The sequence below is a fragment of the Aedes albopictus genome, chromosome 3 (genome assembly GCF_035046485.1).
Source record: "Aedes albopictus strain Foshan chromosome 3, AalbF5, whole genome shotgun sequence".
NCBI classification, from domain to species: Eukaryota; Metazoa; Arthropoda; class Insecta; order Diptera; family Culicidae; genus Aedes; species Aedes albopictus.
In genome coordinates, this window is record NC_085138.1 from 339,840,265 (window position 1) to 339,866,930 (window position 26,666).

The window sequence follows — 26,666 nt, forward strand, 5'->3', positions numbered from 1 at the left end:
ACGATATTTTGAAAAAGATCAACTTATAGGGGAATAGGGGTAAATTGGACATCTTATTGATGTTTAACAATAGAGGGGATACCAGCATTCGATTCCTTGGACTTATTTACGTAAGATACCATAATTATATATTGTCCTTATCGAACTTGTGCATTGTAATAGATCTTTTTTTCAAGTAATTCAACTTATAGGGGAATAGGGGTGAATTAAGCCACTTATCGATATTTGAAAATTAAGAGGACACCGGTATTCGATTTCCCAGACTATTTTACATAAGGTACCATCATTTTGGAATGTCTTTATCAAAGTTGTGCTTTGTTTTAAATCGATATTTTGAAAAAGATCAACTTATAGGGGAATAGGGGTGAATTGGGCCACTTATCGATGCTTGACAATAAAGGGGATACCCGTATTCGATTCCTTGGACTTTTTTACGTCAAGTTGCATACTTATTGCATGATTTTATCTTGAGAATGCTTCTTTATGGCCTAATATATCAAAATATGTCTAATTTATAGGAGAAAAGGGGCAAAATGGGACACTTCTTGTCATTTTTCCGGAAAGGGGTTGGCACCATCGGATTCCCCGGATTTTTTTACATAAGATACCCTATTTTCCATAAACTGAAAACGCGTTGCTGAAATGCGTCCGTTTTTTTGTTTGAAATAAGCCACTGTGCGGTGTATGCTTATTGATGCGAAGTTAGATGATCGTTTTTGGGGAGAGGCGGTGGTTACGGCAAATCATATGCAAAACCGTCTACCGTCTCGTTCGATTCAGGGCACTCCATATGAACGTTGGTTTGGGCGTAAACCGGATCTCAGCGATATTAGACCATTTGGCATTGATGTTTATTGCCATGTGCCGAAACAAAAACGAGGGAAATTGGACGAAAAAGCTGTCAAGCTGAAGTTTATGGGGTACAGCGAAGACACAAAAGGGTATCGTTTGGTGGATGTCCATACCGGAAAAGTGACAATAAGTAGGGATGTTCGATTCCTAAATACTTTTGATCCTATTAAGAAGTCTGAGGAAAATGAAGTGGTTGTACCATTGCATGTTTCGCATCCTCGTTCACATCAAGTTGTACCAGAAGACATTGCAGTAATATTAGACGACGAGCCTGACGACGATCCTGACGACTTCTGGGTTGATACAGAGTGCTTCTTGGATAGCAATCCTAATGACGACGAACCTTTTCAGGACCCGCTGAACCAGCCGGTGGAAGACCCGTTACAACTGTCAGTTCGGCGATCAGAGCGAGCAACGAGAGGTGTTCTTCCGCAGAGGTACGCGTGTGTAGCAGAGGAGGAGACTGAGCCACGAAACTACGACGAGTCGCAAAGTAGTATTCACAAGGACCAATGGCGGAATGCCATGCTTGAAGAGCTGGAGTCAATTAAATCTAATGATGCCTGGGATATTGTTGATCTGCCACCAGGGAGGCGAGCACTAGGAAGCAAATGGGTATATAAGCTGAAGCGGGATTCGGACGGCAACATTAGACGTTTCAAGGCTCGGCTCGTTGCCCAAGGGTTCAACCAGCGGTATGGAAGCGAGTACGACGAAATCTTTGCACCGGTGGTACGATTGACAACATTTCGAGCCCTTCTGTCCGTCTCAGCGAAAAGAGGAATGATAGTACAACAATATGATGTCAAGTCAGCTTTCCTTCACGGCAACCTTGAGGAGGAGATCTTCATCCGTCAGCCACCGGGATTTGTTGTAAAAGGTGCGGAAGGCAAGGTTTGCCGGCTGAAGAAGAGTTTGTATGGATTGAAGCAAGCGGCGCGGTCCTGGAATAATCGGCTTCATGAAGTTCTAGTGGGCGAAGGATTTGAGAGATGTGATTCGGATCCCTGTCTTTATCGTAAGCAAGTCGGGGATAAATTGTGTTTCGTACTTGTGTACGTAGACGATTTGATCGTTTCAAGTGATGACAAGGCCATCGTGGATTCTCTGGAGCAGAGTTTGAAGAAAAACTTCGCTATCAGCTGCCTAGGACACGTTCGGCAGTACCTTGGTGTTGAAGTAGGACAGGATGAAGGAGGAGACTACTATATCAGCCAGCAGCGATATATCGCCGATGTCGTCAAATCTGCCGGTTTGGAGGATGCTAAAGTGACAGCGATTCCACTTGATACAGGATATGAAAAGCAAGATCAAGATCCAAACGTTCTACCTGACAATCACGAATATCAACGTCTGATAGGGAAGTTACTGTTTATTGCTGTGAACTCACGCCCGGATATCGCTGCTTCCGTGTCTATCCTTAGCAGGAAAACCAGTAAACCTACTCAACGTGACTGGAACGAGGTTAAGAGAGTCATACGCTATTTAAAGGGAACCGCAAATCTGCAACTTCGCCTAAGTTACACTACCGACGGATCAGGACTGGTCGGTTATGCAGATGCCGACTGGGCGGAGTGTCGAGATGGCCGCAAATCGAATAGTGGCTTCGTATTCCAGTATAACGGTGGCACGATTTCGTGGGCGTGTCGCAAACAAGCTTGTGTGTCACTTTCGACAGCAGAAGCCGAATTTGTGGCTTTAGCGGAAGCCTCACAGGAAGCCCTATGGCTTAAACGATTGCTGACTGATTTAGGTGAGACTGTGACCACAGTTCGGATGAACGACGATAATCAAAGCTGTCTACGAATGCTCGACTGTGACAAGTTCAGCAACCGCACAAAACATATCGATACCAAGTATTACTTCACTAAGGACCTGAAGCAATCTGGAGTAATGGAGTTCCAATACTGCCCGAGTGAACTAATGAGAGCTGATCTTCTAACAAAACCACTCGCAAGGATCCGGCTAGGTGTGCTGAGGAAGCTGTGTGGCCTTGATGTCATGATCTGAAGTTACGATCCACGTGTTGAGGAGGAGTGTTGGCGGATGGCAACACAGATCGTATGAGTAAATATAATACAAATTTGATGACGTTTTGTTTTAGTGTGTACCTTTCTGACTTGTTTATATTTTTGAATTCGCTCTCGATCATTCTGAAAAATGTAACCGCGTGCCGTTGAGCAAGATTGTTTTTTCCAAATCGTTTTTTCAATAAATACCCGTGTATTCCGTAATAAACTGTGTGTTTTCCGATCGATCCGAAACCTGCCTCTGCCCAACACAATCAGCCCAGGAACTTCCAGCAGCTTGCGCGCCAAAATAATATTTTCCGCTGTTTGATTTTTTTTAAAAAGTGATCCCTCGATGGTTCTTCAAAGAAAACCGGCCCACGAATGCAAAGGTAAGTGCTGAAATAAATAATTGTTACCGGACGAGAGCAGGTTAGAATGCAATTCATTCTAGGCACTTTCGAGGACACGTTGAGACAATCGGGAAGTTCCGGCAGTGGTGGATACGGTGGACATTACTCCGAGATGGTCCATTCCGATGGTGGCATCTATGATGGATAGCAAGAATCGATTCAGCCACGGGCAAGACGCCCGGATAAAAACTAACCATAGGGTGTTTGGTGAAAACCATTCCTGCACCATACAGTGTACCAGCACAAACGAAGATACAGACGGAGCAGTAATCGTTTTTTTCGGTACCACTTTCATTTTCACCCTTTGGAGAGCCCCTCTTGTACTGTGTAATTAGAGCGCTTTGGTGAGCCCCTTGAGCGGGCGAACTGAGAGAACTGTCAAGCTATTTGTCAACAAGTTTATTTGTAAATATTGAGAGTTGCTTTTTGCTGACCCAGCAACACCAAAAATCGACTCGGTCGTGATAGATTCCCGGATTTGGCCCGCCGACAGATCTAGGGATTTAAAGGCTTGATCGACAACGATCGAGGACACTCCGTTGGTCAATTGAAAACCGGATTGACCAACAATAAAAATACAATTACAATTACAATTACAATTGGTACAGGAAACGCTGTGGCGGACCGCAAAACGCGTCTCGCCGAAGGATGAATTCGCGAAATTCGAAGCGCAAATTAAGGACTTCCAGGAGTTCCGCTAAGGTAAGCAGGGCAAGTTCAAATACCTCATCACCATCATTCTTGTTTATGGACGTATCAACTTTCGAACGCATTTGATTCGTTTCCGTAACCTATTTGATTTTGCTGACGTAAACGCGAATTCCAATGATGTACGTTCGAAAGTGGATTCGACCGTATACAAGAATGAAAGGTGTATTTAGTCGATTATCTGTCTAAACGAATTATACATTATTTTCCCAATTGCTCTGTTTCCACATCTAGGTGAAAAGCAGAAAATCGTCCACGCGTTTCACATCATCGATGCAATGCTCCTGGGTGATCTGGAAGTTCTTTCTCGATTGACGGCGCCAGTGCTCGAAAACGACTTCAAGCGTTTCAATTGGGTTTTTAAATTTAGAAAAATTCAATGATTTTATATTTTTAAACGAAAGAACACCTTTTTCTAAGCCTCTATGATTTTTTTCAGATTTTTAGAACTTTGTTTTGATACCTAAAATCAATTACAAAAAGATTTATTCAAATCACCGTTTGACAGCTGCGCAACTGCTTGACAGCTCCGCCCAGTACAAAACCCGACGAGGGGTGATTCGACAAATCGCTCCCATACAAACTTCAAATTGATTTTTAAATAGGTTCCCGGGCTCCAAAATTCATGAAAATTTGGATTTCGGCTCAGTTTGGCGTGCAGATTCAGAATATGGTATTATCTCAACATCGTTTAAAAAGCCAATTAGGTGGAAACTAAGCAGTTATACATTCCACAAGGAACGCTCTTCATGCGGAGTGTGCAGACCGATCTGAAGGGAGCCGAGAAGCAGCTGGATTTTTGGAAGGCTTTCGGCAGCCGGATCCTGTGGCTACTCGTCGACGCAGCGGTTCAACGCTCCCAAAGAACTGAACTCGGTCTACCGGCAAGATTTCGATGTGTTCATTGAAAAATGCGTCGATAAGAAGTAACGTGAAGTGGCACTAGGCGTAAAGTATACCTTTAGTTTCGGAAGTAAATACGCAGTTCAATTTGAATTTCAGTATGTTTTAAGATACTGTTCGATAAATGTTGTTTGGTCTACTTGACTTAAAATAAAAGCTACTGTACCCAATGAATAAGTATAATCTACGCAGGGGTTGTCCATATATGGTTTTTGACCCCATTTCCGGCACTCAACGAAACGACCGTTTTCTTCCACTTCTTTCATCTGAATCAGATACCTTATTGCGTGAACTTATTATTGTGAAGATTTTCTACCGAAAAATTGATTTTGAACGAGTTTACTGCCCCTAGTCCTCCCTTAGATCGACTGGTAAATACATCTGGAACAACTCCAGAAGTGAATTGTTTAATTCGGGAGGACCTGGTGAACCTTATTAGATCAAAACTTCTGGGACATATGGAACAGCAGTGATGCAATTCGTGAGGACCTAGTGAACCTTATCAGATCAAAACTTCTCGGACATCTGGAACAGCTCCAAAAGTGAACTTTTTCGAAATTTTCTTGCATCACCATGCAATTCGGGAGGACCTGGTGAACCTTATTAGATCAAAACTTCTGGGACATATGGAACAGCTGCAAAAGTGAACTGTTCCAAAAGTAAGTTTCTTGCATCACCATGCAATTCGGGAGGACCTGGTGAACCTTATTAGATCAAAACTTCTCGGACATCTGGAACAGCTCCAAAAGTGAACTTTTTCGAAATTTTCTTGCATCACCATGCAATTCGGGAGGACCTGGTGAGCCTTATTAGATCAAAACTTCTGGGACATATGGAACAGCTGCAAAAGTGAACTGTTTCGAAAGTTTCTTGCATCACCATGCAATTCGGGAGAACCTGGTGAACCTTACTGCCCATGATCGCATATCAGTCCCATCTTTGCTGGGTTTCCTATTCATATGGGACAATTATGCGATCATAGGCAGCTTATTAGATCAAAACTTCTGGGACATATGGAACAGCTGCAAAAGTGAACTGTTCCAAAAGTAAGTTTCTTGCATCACCATGCAATTCGGGAGGATCTGGTGAACTTTATTAGATCAAAACTTCTGGGACATATGAAACAGCAGTGATGCAATTCGTGAGGACCTGGTGAACCTTATCAGATCAAAACTTCTCGGACATCTGGAACAGCTCCAAAAGTGAACTTTTTCGAAATTTTCTTGCATCACCATGCAATTCGGGAGGACCTGGTGAACCTTATTAGATCAAAACTTCTGGGACATATGGAACAGCTGCAAAAGTGAACTGTTCCAAAAGTAAGTTTCTTGCATCACCATGCAATTCGGGAGGACCTGGTGAACCTTATTAGATCAAAACTTCTTACACATCTGGAACAGCTCCAAAAGTGAAAAGTTTCGAAATTTTCTTGCATCACCATGCAATTCGGAGGACCTGGTGAACCTAATTAGATCAAAACTTCTTGGACATCTGGAACAGCTCCAAAAGTGAAAAGTTTCGAAATTTTCTTGCATCACCATGCAATTTGGGAGGACCTGGTGAACTTTATTAGATCAAAACTTCTGGGACATATGAAACAGCAGTGATGCAATTCGTGAGGACCTGGTGAACCTTATCAGATCAAAACTTCTCGGACATCTGGAACAGCTCCAAAAGTGAACTTTTTCGAAATTTTCTTGCATCACCATGCAATTCGGGAGGACCTGGTGAACCTTATTAGATCAAAACTTCTGGGACATATGGAACAGCTGCAAAAGTGAACTGTTCCAAAAGTAAGTTTCTTGCATCACCATGCATTTCGGGAGGACCTGGTGAACCTTGTGGTACCTTGTGGTATGCACATAATAAATTATTGTATTACTCTATTACGTTTAGCGTGTATGTTTACATTGAGTATCTGTCATATGTGGAGATGTTGTTATTGTAGGGTACTGCAAGCACCTGATCTAACCTCACTTTGTCTGACAGTTCAGCGAGCTTGTTTACAAGGTGTTAGAATTTTAAACGAGCGGCGAAAATTAAACTTACGTTTTCCGTCCCGAAACCATTATGATATGGAAATATCGATTATATTCAACTCTACTAATACAAAACCAATCGTCTAATTACCCTTTTACTGAAATTGAATCAAAAAACAGTTTTGCCGGATCTCCGCCAGAGACTAAGTCCATGTAAACAAGCTCGCTGAACTGTCAGTGCACGGCTTCGTGACGTCATCTTGCAGTATCCTGTTGTCTAGAGTGTGAATCATTGTATGTTATATTGAAGTATCGGTAATAAAGTGTATACAAATAATGAATACAGTTGTTGAATAATCATTACAGAGAAAGATTCTCACATTGGCGACGAGAACGGTGAACAGTGCATGTGAAATTAGTTTAATTTCGGTTCGGGAAGTGTTGTCTTTGGAAAAAGAAAGAGATGAGTGGTGTGTGTGTGTGGTGCATGCAGAGTGGTGATGACCTCCAGGTGATGACTTGTGATTGAATTTCAACATTGGAATCAAAAAGGTAAATATTGTGTACTAACTGTTCAATATGAATAAAACGATCTATTTGTACCTTCGACTAATGACAATGATAAACCTGTGAGAGATTTTGATGGTGATCGGTATTGTTTAGTTCAAATCGATGACAATCACTATTGTCAGATAAAGAAATAAAGAACTGTGAAGAAAACCTAAGTTTTGTTGATTGTGATATTGGTACTCCTTGAATAGGGTTGTTGTCCTAAATCTAGACTTAAATGCTGAATGATGAATGAAGTATTGATTTGTTAACCGGATGGCCGAGGAAGGCGTAGAGGTGAAACAATATTTTGAAATCAAATTTTGCCGTTGCTGTTAAAAGCCAGTGAAGGCGATGAAAGCCAATGAAGGCGATACAAGCTAATGAAGGCGACATTCTTGAAATAGCCGTAAAAGGCGGAAATGATTACAGATAGAAAAGCCGTTGAAGGCGGAAAGCAGGAAAAATGTTATAGGCAGAAGAGCCGACTAAGGCGAAAAACTGTCGATAACGGAAAGATCCGTCGGAGAGTGAAAAGCTGTTGAAGGCGGAAAAAGCCGTTGAAGGTGGAAATGCCGTTGAAGGCGGTAAGACCTGCAAGGCAGATATAGTCGATTCTTTGTAGAGCCGTTTAAGGCGAATTGTGTTATTAAAAATTATAGTACTAAAAACGCAACAGTGTCGTAAATTTCGTAAGAAACAGATTACCAGCCAACGCAGATTTAAGGGCTGTTGCAGATCAGAAGGAATTTCTCGGCCTATCTTGAGGCATGGGAAATTGCTTGGCTGAATCACTCAAGAAACCGTTTTTTCTTCGATCGCAGTACGCAGTTGCGAAAAAATGACAGTTCAAATGGCAGTCACCGTAGAAAGTTTCTGCCAGGAATCGTTCTAGAAGTTTCTTGAGCGATTTCTCTTGAACTCCAATCTGGGCTTTTTAGTTAAATTGAACCATTCAAAATGAAATTTCACACCAATTAAGTGGCAGCTGACAAATGGAAAGACAAAACTAAACTTTAGGCTGAGCGTGACTAGAAAAACAGGAACGAATAGTATTTGAATATGTTCCAAATGCGATTATAACTGAGCTGATACTGAGATTGTTGTGGACCCACCTCAGGTGATATATATTGAAGTTATCATTGCTCAGCAAAGTATAATAAGTCTACGTGACGTAAAAAGGGTTGGCTCTTGAAACCAAATTAATATGAAGACATGATTTAACTAATGCTTTGTCCTGTTACAAGACTAAAAATGTAACTTCAAGAAAATTAACATCAATGTGTGAGAATAATTAAACTGTCTTGGTAGTTTGCAAGATATGAATTTTTGACTGACAGTTAAAGCATTCGTTGAAGCTAGACGACATATTCAGAGCAGTTGCTAACCACTAACCTGTTAAGTATCATGCTAGTCAAATGGCTAGTTGAATTGGATATTTAAAAAAATCGAACAATAAAAAATGAAACTTTTCGGCTTAACTAGAAGTCTCAGGAATTCGAGTAAAAAGCGCTTTATAACCTATTGAATGTGTTGTCAGGAGGGGCATTTTGACTTATGATTGCCTAACACTGGATATAGTGCCATTTTTGCTAATGAGTGGCCATCTTGCCAAGAACTGTGGCACAAGTTAGAGAACAAGGTACAGCATTACGCTCAACAACAAATTCTGCGCAATAATTTCCTTATAGGAAGAGACAAATTTTGATCAGTTAAAGAAGTATTGAAACTATTATTGAGGAGAATAACGTACAGTATATCAAAAGCACAAGATATTGGAATAAAAAAAGATAATCATTTCTGTAACTACAGGAATAGATATATCTAATGAAAGCTGGATTATGAGGTTTGTTTTTCAGTCGAGCTTATTAATGCAAACAGGTACCATTACTAACATGTTACCTTGTTTGAATTTTTAGATTTCATACACTGAAAAAACTGCAAATATTGTATGCATGTGTCGCTCACATAGATTTTTGCAATTTGTCATAGATAACCCTATTCATGTGTAGATACACATAGTTTATATAAGGTCCATCGATTTTATGTGTGATCCAGCGTGGAAAACGAATATGTGTGTATAAATAAAATTTATATATCAAATTCATGGATTTTTACCAATAAAAATGCGTGTACATGTATAAGTGATATTTGTGTTATGAGTTCATTGAAAATTTGAATAAAAACGTGCTTTAAATTGTTTCAGTACAAAGAAATGAATCGTAGAGGCAAGCGTAAGGGCCATCATGACACAGACAATCATGGTCAGTGTGCACTACGTCAGACTTGTAGTCGTTAACAAAAAAAAAAATATGAGGATGTATTTCATCGAAAAAATGTGAAATAAGTGATATGATAGACAGATGATTGAGCTTTGCAATAATGCAGAATATTCTAGTCCGATCCAACGAACTGAGAATATTATCAGTATGATAGGCATATGTAGAAAATCAAAGTTACTTAAAGATAAAAAGTTCTAAATTTTGACGGTACATTGAATGCGAATAATTTGGAAAAGGCTTGTTGAAATAGCTTCATTAGGTATCTAGAGTGAGAACATAACATGTTGAGGTGCTTTTGCAATATTTTGGAGGTACACCATTAAAATAAGTCCTACAGTTCAGAACCCAAAAGAGCGACATCAAAGGAACAAATTTTTGGTTTTGTAATGTTAAAATAGGTTTGATTCAGCACGAATCACCAGTTAATGAGGGAAAATATGCATCGTAGAATGTAAACCTATTGAACGACCAAACCGTAAAAATAAACTCATTCAGTTTGAAAGGTAAATGGTAAATCATAAGAATTCCGAAATTATCGGAAACATGGTTCCTAAAACCGTGGACACCTATATAGGTGAACCGTCGAAAAGTGCTCCAATAAGATGATCGATTTATTTTGTTATCTGGAGAAAATTGCTTTGTATATAATAATTGGCTACTATCATTACGTTTACGGTTGGAAGCCGAAGTGACTGGCGGGGTGAAAATTGATGTTTAACCTACTTATAAACATAGCAACTCGATTTAGATTAGTGCTAATTTCAGCTCTTAAGTAGCTTAATGATGCGCAATACCAGCAACCGGTTCAAATTTACGTCACAACTGCAACTTTGCATGTGCTTAAATGCGTGACTTCGATTTGGTACTGCGACAATGATGTATGTATTAAGAATTTGAGATAATTATAGGATTACAACATGAAAAAAAAGAATGAATATTAATATTCTACTATACTTTCAAACAGCTAGTGCGGGTGCGAGTTTTGTGAACAATATATATAAAATTTAATTAAAAAAATGGATGTTTTCAAGTTTTCAAATTACTATTTAGCTAAAACTAGTATTACAAATATTGCTTTGGACAAGTGACGTTTTTCAAAATCGTGATTTGATTTAAAAGAAGTATCAATCCCTTCGATATTTAGAAAACAAAATCTGTTAAGCCAAACTTCTGAATATATTCTGAACAAGAAACGAGTTCCAGCAAAGTTCGCCAAAAAAACATAAAATAAAATAGTGTTTGTATGACACTTGGACACTTTGGATCGAAAACGAGTTAATGGATATTGATAATTTTTCCACTGTAACATTCGTGCAGTGTTCCGACATATTAGTTAAAAAAAAATGTCTGAATCATAATCTGAATATACATACCTTTTGTATGAGATTCTTCTATGAAAGGACATGTCAAAAAAAATCAGTGGGCAGTATACAATGTTTGCATGCTAGCTGTCATTGAAAACATTTGAGAAGAGGAAAGCAATTTAAATAATTCATCAGCAAAGTTAATATTTAGCTTGACACTCAGTATTAAAAATATTTTGGGATTTGGGAAAATATTTGGGTCAAAATAATATTTCTTTTTAGGTACAACCACAAGTAACGGCCAAGTAATTTACCAAAATGCCGAGCAGAGATGGATGACCAAATGGATGACTGTACTTCTAATTTTGATGTGAGACTGAAGCGAGACGTTTATAAACTGAGGAGACTATAAGCGAAACAACGTGGAGTGACCTTGCTGCGGATCTGGAGAAAAAACGAGATGTGGTACCTTGTGGTATGCACATAATAAATTATTGTATTACTCTATTACGTTTAGCGTGTATGTTTACATTGAGTATCTGTCATATGTGGAGATGTTGTTATTGTTGTCTAGAGTGTGAATCATTGTATGTTATATTGAAGTATCGGTAATAAAGTGTATACAAATAATGAATACAGTTGTTGAATAATCATTACAGAGAAAGATTCTCACAAACCTTATTAGATCAAAACTTCTTACACATCTGGAACAGCTCCAAAAGTGAAAAGTTTCGAAATTTTCTTGCATCACCATGCAATTCGGAGGACCTGGTGAACCTAATTAGATCAAAACTTCTTGGACATCTGGAACAGCTCCAAAAGTGAAAAGTTTCGAAATTTTCTTGCATCACCATGCAATTTGGGAGGACCTGGTGAACCTTATTAGATCAAAACTTCTGGGACATATGGAACAGCTGCAAAAGTGAACTGTTCCAAAAGTAAGTTTCTTGCATCACCATGCAATTCGGGAGGACCTGGTGAACCTTATTAGATCAAAACTTCTTACACATCTGGAACAGCTCCAAAAGTGAAAAGTTTCGAAATTTTCTTGCATCACCATGCAATTCGGAGGACCTGGTGAACCTAATTAGATCAAAACTTCTTGGACATCTGGAACAGCTCCAAAAGTGAAAAGTTTCGAAATTTTCTTGCATCACCATGCAATTCGGGAGGACCTGGTGAACCTTATTAGATCAAAACTTCTTACACATCTGGAACAGCTCCAAAAGTGAAAAGTTTCGAAATTTTCTTGCATCACCATGCAATTCGGAGGACCTGGTGAACCTAATTAGATCAAAACTTCTTGGACATCTGGAACAGCTCCAAAAGTGAACTTTTTCGAAATTTTCTTGCATCACCATGCAATTCGGGAGGACCTGGTGAACCTTATTAGATCAAAACTTCTGGGACATATGGAACAGCTGCAAAAGTGAACTGTTCCAAAAGTAAGTTTCTTGCATCACCATGCATTTCGGGAGGACCTGGTGAACCTTATTAGATCAAAACTTCTTACACATCTGGAACAGCTCCAAAAGTGAAAAGTTTCGAAATTTTCTTGCATCACCATGCAATTCGGGAGGACCTGGTGAACCTTATTAGATCAAAACTTCTTACACATCTGGAACAGCTGCAAAAGTGAACTGTTTCGAAAGTTTCTTGCATCACCATGCAATTCGGGAGAACCTGGTGAACCTTATTCTGGGACATATGGAACAGCTGCAAAAATGAACTGTTCCAAAAGTAAGTTTCTTGCATCACCATGCAATTCGGGAGGACCTGGTGAACCTTATTAGATCAAAACTTCTGGGACATATGGAACAGCTGCAGAAGTACTGTTCCAAAAGTAAGTTTCTTGCATCACCATGCAATTCGGGAGGACCTGGTGAACCTTATCAGATCAAAACTTCTCGGACATCTGGAACAGCTCCAAAAGTGAACTGTTTCGAAAGTTTCTTGCATCACCATGCAATTCGGGAGAACCTGGTGAACTAGATCAAAACTTCTGGGACATATGGAACAGCTGCAAAAGTGAACTGTTCCAAAAGTAAGTTTCTTGCATCACCATGCAATTCGGGAGGATCTGGTGAACTTTATTAGATCAAAACTTCTGGGACATATGGAACAGCAGTGATGCAATTCGTGAGGACCTGGTGAACCTTATCAGATCAAAACTTCTCGGACATCTGGAACAGCTCCAAAAGTGAACTTTTTCGAAATTTTCTTGCATCACCATGCAATTCGGGAGGACCTGGTGAACCTTATTAGATCAAAACTTCTGGGACATATGAAACAGCTGCAAAAGTGAACTGTTCCAAAAGTAAGTTTCTTGCATCACCATGCGATTCGGGAGGACCTGGTGAACCTTATCAGATCAAAACTTCTCGGACATCTGGAACAGCTCCAAAAGTGAACTGTTTCGAAATTTTCTTGCATCACCATGCAATTCGGGAGGAACTGGTGAACCTTATTAGATTGTACAAATCTAGTGGGTGTATCTGGTCCCAGTAAACTCCAGAAGTGAATTGTTATAATAGTAAATTACTTACATGACCATGCAATTCGGGAGGACGTGTAAAACCCTATTAGATCAAACCTCTGCTGTGTGAAGAATTAGCAATAAGTTAAAATTCACAAATACAAAGAAATTAAAAAAAAAAAAACAAACCTCTGCTTTTAGACTTAGTTTAAGTCGTTATTTTGCTTGGCTTTTGTCGGATATGTTACAGCAAAATCACTTCCGACCCCAGCGCCCCATTTTATTTATTGAATATTCTAAAACAATTATCACACGTATGATTATAGTAATAATACTTGAAGTTATAGCGTAGGTCGCGGTACTCTGGATGTAACGATAGTGAGATTTCTGTTTGACGACGGATTAGTTCCTCCAAGAAATATCGTTGGACTGGCAGTTGATTTGATCCTGGAGCGATTGATGAATATCATCCATGGTTGTCAGGAATAACTGAAATGAAATTTCAAAAAATACTTGTTTATGCTTGCATTCACTGCAATGTTTAAAATTAGGGTGGTGTGGGGCAAGATGGGGGGGCCTTAGGATGAACCCTCATAACATCCTCTCCTCTTTACTTCTCCAAATTTCCAAGGGCTCTAGAAACCCTTTACCAAATATCGCCAATCTGTGATGGTACAGCACTCCGCAGTTGCAGAGTAAATGCTCGGCAGTTTCGTTTTCCGTTTGACAGAAACGACACTCGGAGGATTGGATTTTTCCAATCTTACTTAGATGATATTTACTCGGGCAGTGGCCAGTCATCAGACCAGTAATTAACCCGAGATCTCTTTTGTTTAGATTCAGTATGGACCTGGCTTTTTCTGCACTAGCCCCCCTTTCCCATATGTCACACTTTTTGTATGAAAAACCTCATAATTTTTTGTATGGATTGTCACGTTTTGCAACCGACCACCCCCTCCCCCCCTAAAAGCGTGTACATGGCCCCTTTTGTATGAGAACTTATTGAACACGGTGTACTACAATCGGTTACGGTAGAAGATTGGAAAGTTTTCAATTGGTCAGTCAGTAAGGATTTGCCTATGTAGTGTTATGGTCACACGGTTTGTGTTTGTCTTCTTGTTTGATTTTGTGGTATGGTTCCGTTCAATATGTATCTCTCCTCGTTAAGTCAGTTGTAGTATGTTAAAATATAAATAGTCGATCCTGGGTCAAATTGTTTTCCTGATTTCTCTAATCGTTTTCTACTTGTCTGTGTTCATCTCTTGTGTCCTTAAATTATCATCGGTCCAAAATCCACAGAAACACTGAACTGAACTTCTGATATTTTTCTGCTGGTGTCATAATACCTACCATCTAAGAGATAAACAAAAATACGCCAAGTTGATCAGTTGATTGCAATAAATTTTTAAAATAATAGAGATTGCTTGTTAACTATTATGTATTCATCTCCCTACAAATTCTATGAAAAATATTCTAATTCGTTCAATTGTCCTATCGGTCCTACCTAGTCCTCAAGTGTAGCCTAGAAATGTCAACCTAGTCATACACAAGTAAGGTTGTTCAGTTAATAAAAGCAGTCAGTTTTTCTCCAAAACGTCACGTCGAAAGCATTGACGCCAACAATGCGTTTGGGTGTTCGCACGTTAGCTTCGAATCTATCAGCACAATTAAGTGCTGCAAATCTCCTTCCCACTTTTAATTCTTCAGTCGAATTTAATTGCTTTATTTGAAGAAAATATAACAAACTAACATTGTAAAAATTCGAAAAAAAGCGACTATGACATCAATAAATTACTAATCAAAATCGATCGAGAAACGTGGGAAATAGAGCCCAAACAACATTTTGAAGTCAGCTGGCTGTAAAAGGTTCCAAAACTTGTCACAAATCCTATAATGCTTTTATTAGGATTTGTAGGATTTGTAACGATCATCAAAACTTTCTCAAATCCAACCGACTTGGAACTATTGCTTGGGAATAGACTCTAATGAGCCCCGGCGGTTCCTCCGTGTTTATCGAGCATGTCTGATACATATGATCAACCATACTCCATCTGCAGCAGGCACATTAACCCTTTATAAAGCAGTGGCAACTATATTGCCACCTACTGTTTGTATTTTTTTTTTCTGTTTTATAACAATTTATTTCGAACTTTTTTTTTTGGTTTATGCAAAATTGGGACTACTAACAACGCCTGGTATTTTTTTAATACTAAACAAAGCTTTAACAACAATTTAGGAGCCATTTGTAGTCTCAAAAATGGCTAATTTTGACCACGTGAAGAAAATTAGCTCAAACTTATTGTAAAATTATAGATTTGGTAAGTATTTTAAGATATAATCAAATTCTGGGTTGACATGAGCTGAACTACACAGTTTATATTATGGGTTAAGCCCCAATCCAATCTAAAATTTCTTTTCCAGCTTTTTGTCGAAGTCAAAAGAAGAAAAGAACCCTAAACGGGCAGTGGCAACTATATTGCCACCTCAAAAGCTCGTTTTTGGGGTTAACGGGCAGTGGCAACTATATTGTCACCTAAATTTTTGAGAGTTTCTTTTAAACGAAAATTGATTTGTACATGTATTGCGCATTTCCCACCCCACTGGACCCCTATCGCAGTTAGTATAAGTGCGGGATCGTGAATAAAACTGCGGTTTTGCATCGGATCGTGTCGGTGTCTTCTGCGCACTTATGCATTACAAGGTGCTGAATAAGTGCGCAGAAGACACCGAAACGATTCGATGCAACATCGCAGTTTTATTCACGATCCCGCACTTATACTAACTGCGAAAGGGGTCCAGTGGGGTGGGGAATGCGCAATATTCATGTATATAATCATTTGCGTAATAGTATGCGATGATAACTCTTCTAGTTTTTTCGGCCTTATAAAGGGTTTAAGTGTTAAAAAGGTGATATGTTTCACTAAAGAACACTTCATTACAATAATCAAAATGAAACTGCTTCACTTTAATACCGTCAACCCCTGCGAACTTGGCCAGGGCATGATACAGAAAACAAAATAATAATATTAGTAGTTATTAGCTTTGTACGACTATCAACACGCATGAATATGTAACTTGTATGAATGGAATCCATATATAACACACATATCTTTTCGAATGATAGCAAATACCTTATACAATGGTTGATTAGTTAGTGGGGGGTGATACACAAATTATGTCACGCATAAATCGACCTTATTCAACCCCCCCCCCCCCCCCCCTTCCCCCTGTTGCGACGTGGATCGCCGTCGTGGCAACACTGCCGACCACCGACCTGCGTCCGACTCTGGAAACGCTATCAACGTCAACGGAGATGATAAGGCAAATTAAAAGGGCATGTAAACAAAGTGTTGTTGGTCGGATTGCTTCTAGCTATTAGTGATTTGATGGTGATTTATTATCATTTTCCTATTTATATGTGGATAATTTAAATAATTTGGTTATTACAGCGCCTATCTGATACAATTTGAATTCCGTTGATACCGAGCATAGTGCAGTTAGTTAAATCTAGTTCATTTCTATAAATACTGTAAGTTGTCCCAAGTGATGGTTGAATTGTACTTAAAAACAAATTGAACTTTTAGATACAACACAGGAGCAGTGGGGAATACGATTAGGCAGACTTAATTGTAGAACAGTCGACCAAAATTGTAAGTTTTCAAACTATTACTGGATATCGATCTCATTAAACTTATTTGCAGCTTAAAGCGTGCACAACGCAACAGAACGCATTGCTCTTAAGAGTTGGTGACATAACCCAATATTCTTTAAGAATTTTGCGGTATCGGAAGAATGCCAGATCAAAATTCCCCCCGAAACTGCCAGTCCTGCAAGCGGAAGGATACCGCTGAGAAGGAGATGGTACAATGCGGCTTATGCAAGTTGTGGGAGCACTTCGGCTGTGCTGGAGTGGATGAAACTATACGGGATCCCGACATTCCGTATGTGTGCCAGCGGTGTGCGAAGCAAAGAACCTCTGTGGGTGGTAATTTAACCGTCCCTACCGACGAAGCTCGTCCCCCGAAAGGTACGAAAGGCGGATCAAAGGCAAGTTCGAAGGGAACCCGGAAATCAAAAAAAAATCCTGACCCGACCGAAAGCGTGACATCCAGTGTGCGTGCCGCTATGCTAGCGGAGCAACTGAAGCTCATCGCTGAAGAGCAGATGTTGGCGGAGCAAGAACTACGCGAGCAGGAAGACGTCAAGAAGAGACAGCTCGAAGAGGAAGAACGTAGACTAGAAGAAAAACGGCAGCTAGTGGAGGAGGCGAACCAGCTCCGTGAACGAAAACTGAAGGAAGAGCTTGAAACGAAGCGCAAGCAGCAACAAGTGAGGCGAGAATCGTTCGAGAAACGCCAAGAGATCATTCGCCAGCTGGCAGAAGTGAGCAGTAGAAGCGGGTCGGAGAGAAGCTCGGTCGTAAATTCTAAGCAAAAGGTTTCAAACTGGTTGGACGATCAGAGCGCCGGAAGATTGGACGGACATCGTGATGAAAAAACGTCAGCTACTAATCTCGATATGATACCTGAAAACCCGGTGGATCGCGCCCTTTTTTCATCACCATCAGTGCCGCAAGACACACACAACTCTCGAGCCTCGTCCGCCCGCCACGACGCTGGAAGATTAGACGGACACCGAGGTAGATAAATGGCAGCGCCAGACCTCGATCGATGCCCCGAAGACCCAGTGGACTCACTCGCGCTACAGATTCACCAAGATGTTCGTAATATTGGAATGCTTGGAGATCACTCTCAACAGGCTGCTTCAATTCCGTTATCGCCCCCTGCGACATCGGTGACTCGTGTTCTCTCGCAATCTCAAATAGCGGCTCGGCAAGTCCTCGGAAAGGACTTACCCGTTTTCAGCGGCGATCCAGAAGACTGGCCCATCTTTATAAGCAATTTCGAGCAATCATCAACCACATGTGGCTATTCAGATGCAGAAAATCTTGTTCGCTTACAGCGAAGCCTGAAAGGACACGCCCTCGAATCGGTGAGAAGCCGATTGCTCCTGCCGGCAAGCGTACCGCACGTTATTCAGACCCTGCGTATTCTCTACGGCAGACCGGAGCTCATTATACGCTCGCTATTGAGTAAAATGCAAAACGTTCCGGCTCCAAGGCACGACCGATTGGAAACACTGATCCAGTTTGGACTCTCCGTGCAAAACTTCGTAGATCATCTGAAAGCGGCCAACCAACAGAGTCATTTGTCAAACCCGGCATTGATGCAAGAGCTTGTGGAGAAGTTGCCTGGATCAATGAGATTAGACTGGGCCATTTACAAAAACAAGCATCAGCCATCAACCCTAGAGACGTTTGGTGACTTTATGTCTGGCCTTGTGACAGCTGCAAGTGAGGTGTCATTCGATCTACCAGGAACGAGCTTCGGGTCGAGAAGTGATAGACGAAAGCCGAGGGATTTTAGCGCTGTTCATGCGCACCCAGAAGAACATCATTCCAGCATCCCAAGTTACTCTAAAACAAACAAACCGTGTATGGCATGCGGGCGTGCTGGCCATAGAGTAGCCGAATGTCAGCAATTCAAGGGCGCTAGTATGGACGAACGCTGGGAATTAGTCAGGCAGAAAGGATTGTGTCGAACCTGCCTCAACAGTCACGGGAAATGGCCGTGTCGATCATGGAGCGGCTGTAATATCGAAGGGTGCCGACAAAAGCACCATTCCCTTCTTCACACGTCCCCCACACGTCCTGAGGATGTCGGTGTCTCGGCCACTCACTTGGTTTCTGGTGGTCTCAAATGGCCGCTATATCGAATTCTGCCGGTCGTCCTCTTCAGCAAAAATGCGTCCCTTACAGTATTCGCCTTCATAGACGAGGGATCTTCATACACCCTTTTGGAAGAATCCATCGTTAACCAGCTGGGGATCCAAGGTCAATTGGAACCATTGACCCTGCAGTGGACCAATAATGTGAAACGAGTTGAGCCTAGTTCACAACGTGTGCGGATGGGCATAGCGGGAAAGAATTGTAGCACTCAATACAAGCTAGTGGAAGCGAGGACAGTCAATCGTCTAGTTCTTCCCTCGCAGACCCTTAAATATGGAGAGCTTGCACATCATTTCCCTCATTTGCGCGGTCTTCCCATGGACGACTACGAGCTGGTGCAGCCTAAGCTGCTGATAGGCCTTGATAACTTGAGGTTATGTGTACCGCTGAAACTACGAGAAGGAAAAGCGTCGGATCCTATTGGTGCCAAATGCCGGCTTGGTTGGAGCGTCTATGGCTGTATTCATGGCCAGACACTACAATCAGCAACTGTCAACTTCCACGTCGGTGCAGTATCCGATTCGGACAAACAAATGAATGAGCAGCTTCGGGATTACTTTTCACTAGAAGAATGTGGAATAACTGGCCCGTTTGCCCGCCCCGAGTCTGAGGAAGACAAGCGCGCGAGAATTATATTGGAGGAAACCACACGACGGGTGCCAACCAGCTCGGTGTTCGAAACGGGACTGTTATGGAAGACTAACGAACCACACTTCCCTGACAGTTATCCCATGGCCGTGCGTCGACTGGAGGCGTTAGAGCGAAAACTGAAAGGTCAACCAGAAATGAAGGAACGTGTTGTGAAGGAGATCTCGGAATACCAACGAAAAGGCTACGCACACAGGGCTAGCCTAACCGAACTGACATCCGTTGAAGCCGAGCGTGTGTGGTATCTTCCTCTCGGCGTGGTTACCAACCCACGAAAACCAGAAAAGGTCCGTTTAATATGGGATGCGGCCGCCAAGGTCGGTGATGTCTCGTTCAATTCCAGGCTGCTTAAAGGACCTGATTTGCTGACGCCACTCCTGAAAGTACTTTTCCAATTCCGGCAGTATCCCGTAGCGGTGTGTGGAGGGAGACATAATAAGGCTATCTGACGTTTAATCACCTTTCTCTTTTTGGCTCCCAAGGAGGATAGGTTTGTTTTCATAGGGAAACGTTTCCCTATGAAAACATTAAACAAAAAATTGCTATCTTCTGCTGCTGCTTGAGAGAGAAGGGTGATGAACGCTAGATTGCCTTATGGAGATGTTCCACCAGATCAAGATTCGCCATCCTGACTGTCAGTCGCAACGTTTTCTATTCCGTGAACATTCTTCAGAGCAGCCCCAGGTGTATATTATGGATGTGGCTACGTTCGGCTCCACCTGCTCGCCAGCCTCTGCACAATATGTGAAGAACCTTAACGCACAGCAGTTCTCCAACGAGTATCCTAGAGCCTCTGAAGCCATTGTTACCAAGCACTATGTGGACGACTACTTGGATAGTTTTCAAACGATCGAAGAGGCAGTAGAGGTAGTAAAAGAAGTTATTCAGGTTCATTCCAAAGGTGGCTTTAAGCTACGACACTTCCTATCCAACGAACCGAAGGTGCTGAATGAAATCGGAGAGACTACGGAACTGCTACAGAAGAACATGGATTTAGAACGAGGAGGAAAGACCGAGTCAGTGCTCGGAATGAAATGGATGCCGCATGAGGATATTTTTGTGTATTCGCTCGGACTTAGAGAAGATCTGCAATACGTACTTCACGAAGGTCACATTCCGACGAAACGTGAAATTGCCCGGGTAGTGATGAGTTTGTTCGACCCCCTGGGATTCATCGCGTTTTTTCTCGTACACGGGAAAATTCTACTCCAAGAGATCTGGGTAAAGGGAACGGCATGGGATGAACGGATACCAGATGAGCTTGTCGAACGATGGGAAAGGTGGATAATTCTCTTTGAACAGTTGGACCATATTCGAGTCCCACGTTGCTATTTTCGTCAGTTTCCTACTGTGAACTACGATCGCCTTCAACTGCACCTATTTGTTGACGCCAGTGAAGAAGCCTATGCTTGTGCAGTTTATTTTCGCCTGGAGACCGATAGCAACCCACAAGTGGCATTGGTCAGTGCAAAGGTCAAAGTTGCACCACTAAAAACACTTTCTATTCCTAGACTGGAACTGAAGGCAGCTGTTCTTGGGATTCGTCTACTACAAACCGTTCAGAATCACCACACTTTCCAAATAATCAAGCGCTACTGTTGGAGTGACTCCGGAACCGTTCTTGCCTGGATTCGTTCTCAAGATCACCGAAGGTACAACAAGTTTGTAGCCGTCCGGATCGGCGAAATATTAACATCCACCGACATGAATGATTGGAGATGGGTGCCATCAAAACTCAATGTCGCTGACCTTGCAACCAAATGGGATACCGGTCCGCAGTTCACTATGAATAGCCCTTGGTTCCAAGGGCCAAGTTTCCTTCGTGGCCCAGAAGATACATGGCCTCGACAACGGACAATTACACCAACCACCGAGGAGATTCGTTCTATACGCAGTACTTTGGCACACTTTCCACCGATCATGGACTTCAACAGGTTCAGCAGTTGGACCAGAATGCATCGTGCAACAGCGTATGTGTGGCGCTTTTCCGACAACATTCGTCGCAAAATGAGAGGAGAAACACTGGAGCTTGGGATCCTGACCAGCAACGAACTTCAACGAGCAGAAGAAACGCTATGGAAAGCGGCCCAATCCGAAGCGTTCCCAGATGAAATTTCGGTACTCAGCAAATCCCAAGGATCACCGGAAATATGTCACAACGTTGTTGCCAAATCTAGCGCCATCTATAACAGATGGCCATTCATTGACGAAAGAGGAGTCCTGCGAAGTCGTGGACGCATCGCTGCTGCACCGTATGTCCCAATCGAAACCAAATTTCCCGTAATCCTTCCCAAACAACATCCAATCACGCTCTTGCTTGTAGAGCGATTCCATCGCCTCTTTCGGCATGCTAACCGAGAGACTATTTTCAATGAAATTCGTCAACGTTTTGAAATTCCAACCTTGAGACGAGTTTTGGATAAAATCGTCAAAAACTGTACTTTCTGTCGTATCGCAAAGGCAACACCAAAACCACCTGCTATGGCCCCACTTCCTGAGATGCGGCTCCATGCTTACATTCGTCCGTTTACATTCACTGGTCTGGATTATTTTGGTCCGGTGTTGGTAAAGATTGGTAGAAGCCATGTTAAGCGATGGATAGCCCTATTCACGTGCCTCACGATTAGGGCTATTCATTTAGAGGTGGTTCACTCGTTAAGCACAGATTCATGCATTATGGCTGTCCAGCGGTTCGTTTCTCGCCGCGGCCTGCCAAAAGAATTCTGGACTGATAACGCAACATGCTTTCATGGAGCGAACAATGAGCTGAAATCTCACATGGTCGAAGCGAATAAGGCGTTGGCTGAGAAGTTCACCACTTCAAAAACTACTTGGAAGTTCATCCCACCGGCAGCACCACATATGGGCGGAGTGTGGGAAAGACTCGTCCGCTCAGTGAAGGTTTCAATCGGATCAGTGCTAGACGGACCTCGCAAACCAAGTGACGAAACGCTAGAAACCATTATAATCGAAGCAGAGTCAATGATTAATGCCAGGCCTCTTACATACATCCCACTGGATTCGGCAGATCAAGAGGCATTGACACCGAACCATTTCTTGCTGGGGAACTCGAGCGGGGAAAAATTTGTAACTACGGGAGAAGTGACGGATCGTGCGACACTGAGAAGTAGTTGGAAGTTAGCAAGATTCATAAACCATGAATTCTGGAATAGATGGATCAAAGAGTACCTCCCAGTAATTACAAGGCGTTGCAAATGGTTCAAGGATGTCAAGGACTTCGAAGTAGGTGATTTGGTCTTGATAGTCGAAGGGAAAGCGAAGGATCAGTGGGTTCGGGGACGGATTGCGCAGGTGTTCCCTGGACGAGACGGCAGAGTGCGGCAAGCGATGGTAAGAACCTCGACGGGGATTATTAGGAGGCCAGCTGTGAAACTGGCATTGCTAGACGTCGTGAAGGATAGTAAACCTGATTCCGGAGCTCCAGACGTTCACCAAGGTTTACGGGCAGGGGTATGTTGCGACGTGGATCGCCGTCGTGGCAACACTGCCGACCACCGACCTGCGTCCGACTCTGGAAACGCTATCAACGTCAACGGAGATGATAAGGCAAATTAAAAGGGCATGTAAACAAAGTGTTGTTGGTCGGATTGCTTCTAGCTATTAGTGATTTGATGGTGATTTATTATCATTTTCCTATTTATATGTGGATAATTTAAATAATTTGGTTATTACAGCGCCTAGCTGATACAATTTGAATTCCGTTGATACCGAGCATAGTGCAGTTAGTTAAATCTAGTTCATTTCTATAAATACTGTAAGTTGTCCCAAGTGATGGTTGAATTGTACTTAAAAACAAATTGAACTTTTAGATACAACACAGGAGCAGTGGGGAATACGATTAGGCAGACTTAATTGTAGAACAGTCGACCAAAATTGTAAGTTTTCAAACTATTACTGGATATCGATCTCATTAAACTTATTTGCAGCTTAAAGCGTGCACAACGCAACAGAACGCATTGCTCTTAAGAGTTGGTGACATAACCCAATACCCCCTATGTCACACTTTTTGTATGGGACATTAAATTGTTTTGTATGGATCGTCACCTTTTGCCATACCCCCTCCCCCTAAATGCGTGACGTAATTTGTGCACGACCCCTAGGTCTCTACTTCCATTACCTGTTGTTCCGCCTGTAACAAGCTGTCGTCGTAGAAAAGCACTCGTCCTGGTTGTTTTCATAATCTTTTTTGGAACGCTTTTGGTCCAAAAACAAGGAATACACCTTCCGAATATTCTCTTCCGTGGTTTCCTCCGCCTTGCGCCTGTTGCTGACCAAGCTGGCGGTCGTATTCGATTGAATAGCGTAAGCGCAAACTGATCTCAGTGGCAATCCTTTTAATAATCATCTTCGTCGCTGCGAATCTTTACTGCCCCTATTCGCATGACAGTCCCAAATTTGCTGGGTTTCCTATCACAAGAGACTGTTATGCAAAAAGAGGCAGTCTAGAACTTCTTTGATTTCCTTTGCTAAGTAGAAAACCGTTCGAATGATGATCACTCGATCGAGCAGATCGATTGGGATTCCGTGCGGGCTGCGATAATTGGTTCCACGGATTTTGGTAATGCCTCGATTGGTGGCCATGATTACGACCGGGGCCATATCGCTTTTCAAGGTCCTGTTCAGAAAGGAAAAGCATTCGATATCCAACATATGGGCCTCGCCGAAGAACAGCACTCCGGGATTGATTTCCGCTTTACCCTTTTCGCGTCACTCCATGATCTGATCGCGGACTTCCTGTTTGATCCCACCGGTGTTCCTGCAAACAGCGTCAAGAATCCGTTGTCCTGCTATAGATTACATCGATTTCGTGAAGCGTTTCTGCAGCTCTTCCTCCGGGCACTGGACGAATCTTGTTAGAGCTCCTGTGGCATCGTAGTATTTTGCCCGTGCCAGTTTGCTGACCTTCCCGGAACCCTTATCAATCGTAATGACATTCCCAGCTTGAATCTGCTCCTTCACTCGAAGATCTTGTTTCCGAGATCATAGTATGTCTCTATATCCGTGATCTTGATTGTCATTCTTCTGCCCCGTGCCGGAAACCGGACGATCGATCTGTATTTCCACAACTTTACCCTTGATGATTTCCGTCTTCTCTTTGATAGGAACTAACTGCAACACCTTTGCACAATGGATCTCCAAACCGGGCATCCTCGTGAAGGGTGTTTCGTTGCCAAGGGCCTCTGCTATCCTCACGGCAATGACCGTCTTTCCCACATTAGGCTCCCCGGTCAACAAAATACACCGCCCGACTATTTTCCCTTCATGCACAATCTGCCCCATCAGGCCGGCAGCCCGCCGGGCGTCATTCTGGTCCATGCCCTGGGACACGGCACGAGCTTCCAGCATATCGTCCAACCCGAGCCCACCTGTGAAATTAACAGGACGAAAAAGATAAAATAGGATTGATCAAAGATTGGAAATATTATTGCGCAGCCAGAATTGGTGTAATGTCATCCATGGGTGATTTGCTGGCGGCAGCTCAGCAATAAGAGTGACTCTTTGCTACTTACCATTTCAAACGACAACGAACGGCTTTTGGTAAAGATATTTCCCGGTTTCCGCTGGGCACGAACTGAAATCCAGGATGAGGAACTGCCTCCATTTTCCACCTTGCCTTCAACAGCAGCATTTTCTCGAGCGCATCGAAAAAATATAGATCTTAGACGGCATTAAATGAATTTTTCAGACCATGCACCAAGTTTTTCAAACAAAAGCAGAGTAAACAAAACATTGTTAGGCGAGCGAGGCGAAAGCAGGCGAAAAAGGGTAGAAACTGTCAAAACTTGGCGAGAAGGGGTAAGCCAATGCTTAAAAACAAGGTCAAAACGGTAATCACAAGTCCCCTCGGAAAACTCATGTCCAAAGAAAAAGAAGAAAACATGGTACCGAAATTTTTTGGTGGTTTGTACCGCACTCTTACGTCTGTATTGCAGACTACATCTCAAATTGGACTATCACACTTTTTTTGGTACGCCTAAAAAGTGTGATAAAAGTGCACATTTGCATCGGATCGTCTCGACGTCTTCGGTGCACTTATTCCTCCATTTACAAGGAATAAGTGCACCGAAGACCTCAACTCGATCCGACGTGTCCTTGCGCTGCAATCACACTTTGAAGGTGTGTGCACACTATTGTGTCAGTCCAATTTGGGGTGCAGTCAGCAATATAAATTCAAGCATAATTTTTCAATCCGACGTAACTCGAGAATGTAAACAAATCCGGGTTAACTGCTGCATGCATGATTCATGAAGCAAATTGAAGAATCCACATCACTGATTGATGATTTATTGCTTAATTTGTTTAACTAAGCATATTTTTTGAAACGACGTATCTAAATATTTCGATGTTTACAACTTTACTGATAGATACACCGTTTTGATATATGAGAAAACCAAACGACGTATCTAGCCAAAATCAAAAGTAACAGATACACCAAACTGGCACCATACAAAAGCGACGTATCTGGCATGACGTATCTCTAACCAACCCGGTGTATGTGTATTTTTGTCAAAATTCATTGTGAAAATGATATGGAATGAGTAGGTTTTGTTTCTTACCTAGTGCGTGCTATATCCCTGGTGATGTAAAGCACGAAAAAACTTATGAAAAGTCTTTTTATTAAAAACTATTTTAGTGAAATGGTCGTCAACATTGACCATGAATTTACTCAGATCAGTGAAAAAGTTAGATACGTCGATTTGAAAAATTATGCTTGAATTCGTCTGTGGTACCAG

General features: G+C 42.0%; 2 long non-coding RNA genes and 1 pseudogene across 2 annotated transcripts; 2 read left to right on the forward strand and 1 right to left on the reverse strand.

The window, feature by feature from the left end:
* The first annotated feature begins 3,580 nt into the window (after positions 1-3,580).
* On the forward strand, positions 3,581-5,180 carry LOC134291636 (uncharacterized). The gene is made up of 3 exons (XR_009999196.1): positions 3,581-3,976; positions 4,217-4,338; positions 4,690-5,180. It is a non-coding gene; the product is annotated as an uncharacterized LOC134291636 (long non-coding RNA).
* A 1,601-nt stretch (positions 5,181-6,781) lies between these two features.
* Positions 6,782-11,633, forward strand: LOC134284293 (uncharacterized). The gene is made up of 2 exons (XR_009995740.1): positions 6,782-7,416; positions 11,282-11,633. It is a non-coding gene; the product is annotated as an uncharacterized LOC134284293 (long non-coding RNA).
* Positions 11,634-13,492: 1,859 nt separating this feature from the next.
* The window catches only part of LOC134289477 (ruvB-like helicase 2), a 21,582-nt pseudogene continuing 8,408 nt past the window's right edge, over positions 13,493-26,666 (reverse strand).